The sequence below is a fragment of the Alexandromys fortis genome, unplaced genomic scaffold, assembly GCF_014885135.2.
Source record: "Alexandromys fortis isolate MF-2015 unplaced genomic scaffold, M_Fortis_MF-2015_v1.1 scaffold_97, whole genome shotgun sequence".
Taxonomy (NCBI): Eukaryota; Metazoa; Chordata; class Mammalia; order Rodentia; family Cricetidae; genus Alexandromys; species Alexandromys fortis.
This window is the reverse complement of record NW_026067981.1, coordinates 4761842-4763889: the sequence shown is the minus strand read 5'-3', so window position 1 is coordinate 4763889 and position 2048 is coordinate 4761842. Positions and strand designations below refer to the sequence as shown.

Genomic DNA, 2048 nt, shown 5'->3' with positions numbered 1-2048 from the left:
AATCTTTTCAGATCCACCGGTGATAATAATGACAATAGGAAGACAATGTATGTTTGTGCATTATCTGCCCTGAAGTTTCTAGGACATTAGAAAATAGGCCATAGGTGAGACCAAAGCTCTTGGCTTCTTCTCAACCAAAAGATAATAAAAATCACTCAAATAGCTTTGTCAAAATATAAAGCAAAAAGACACATACTTCGGTAGCGCCGCTGGGAGTGTCCACTAGGGAAGCAGTGCAGCCGCGTCCGTGCTACTACTGGAGCTGCGGGCACTGCGAGCGAGAGCCGTGTACACGAACCCGCCATCATGTCACGCTATGGGCGGTATAGAGGAGAAACCAAGGTGTATGTTGGTAACCTGGGAACTGGTGCTGGTAAAGGCGAGTTAGAAAGGGCATTCAGTTACTATGGACCCTTAAGAACCGTGTGGATTGCCAGAAATCCTCCAGGATTTGCCTTTGTGGAATTTGAAGATCTAGAGATGCAGAAGATACAGTTCGAGGATTGGATGGGAATGTGATTTGTGGTTCTCGAGTGAGGGTTGAATTATCAACAGGCATGCCTCGGAGATCTCGTTTTGATAGGCCACCTGCAAGACGTCCCTTTGATCCTCATGATAGATGCTATGAGTGTGGTGAAAAGGGACATTATGCTTATGACTGTCATCGCTATAGCCTTCGAAGAAGCAGGTCACGGTCTAGATCACATTCCCGTTCCAGGGGAAGGCGAAACTCTCCCTCTTGCAGCAGGAGTCGGGGAAGGAGGTCAAGATCAGCATCTCCTTGAAGATCAAGGTCTGTGTCTCTTCACAGGTCAAGATCAGCTTCACTCAGAAGATCTAGGTCTGGTTCTATAAAAGGTTCGAGATCCTGTTCAAGGTTGAGATCAAGATCCAGGTCTATTTCACAGCCAAGAAGCAGCCGATCAAAATCCAGATCTCCGTCACCTAAAAGAAATCGTTTCCCATCAGAAAGTCCACAAAGAAGTGCAAGTCCTGAAAAGATGGACTGAAGTTCTCAAGTTCACCCTTTAGGAAAAAGTTATTTTGTTTACATTATTATAAGGGATTTGTTATGTCTGTAAAATGTAACCTAGGAAGGATCATCAACCATCTCATCAAAATGGATCTGGGTTATTGCTCTGTAAAATTCATAGCAGTTAAGTAATTGTTTTTGTTGAATGTATTAACATCTTTTGGTCTGAAGATGTGGGTTTTTATTTGGCACATTTAAATAAAATGTTTCTAACTAGAAAAAAAAAGCCACATCCTTCCAAGAAATTACATTAAATGTGGGAGTGTTTATTTATTAAGAATCTCTGTAAGGAAGCCTATTTTGGGATTTAACTAAAGTGACCCACACACTGGGTAAGAAGGTCTGAGAAATATCTATACTTACCATATTTTAATTAAAAGAGCACTTGATAAGTTCTCAATTGACTCGAGGAATGACTAACTTGAAAATAAATAGGAGCTGTGGCTTTTTAAGAATGGAAGGCATGTTTTATCTTGATGATATTCCTGAAGGGCGTCCTTGCACAGCCTCTTGAGATCACCAGGCAAGATAACATCCCAAACTGGTCTCATCTGGTTACCTAAACAAAACAAAACCTCAAGAAATCTTCCTACAGCGGCTGGGGCTCGGGCTCGGGCTTGGGGCTCACTTAATCTTCTCTCAGCTGCCTCCCAACGGAACCCCGAGCAACACCTGCCTGCTCTGAGGGTGTGGATGCTTGCAGAACAGAAAGGCAGCCTGTCAGCACTATAATACCCACAGTATCGCAATAGCTCTAGCACAGTGGTCAAGACAGGGTGGAGTGAGAGAAAGAAACACATCCAAGTACTGCTTCTAAGCTTCAGGCGCAAATATCCCTACATGTAGAGAATTTAAATGTAGAATCTTAGGCAGTAAGCAAGGTATTGAATGTTTTTCCCTTTTTATTTATTATTTGAGAATTTCACATATGCATAGAATGTTTGGGTCAAATCCTCCCACACCTCCTACCACTTTCCTTCCCGACTTCCTGTACTCTTTTTAGCCCACTGAGTCC

General features: G+C 42.7%; 1 pseudogene; it reads left to right on the top strand.

Moving 5' to 3' along the window:
• Nucleotides 1-306: 306 nt before the first annotated feature.
• On the top strand, nucleotides 307-1060 carry LOC126511329 (serine/arginine-rich splicing factor 7-like; annotated as a pseudogene).
• The last annotated feature ends 988 nt before the right edge of the window (nucleotides 1061-2048 follow it).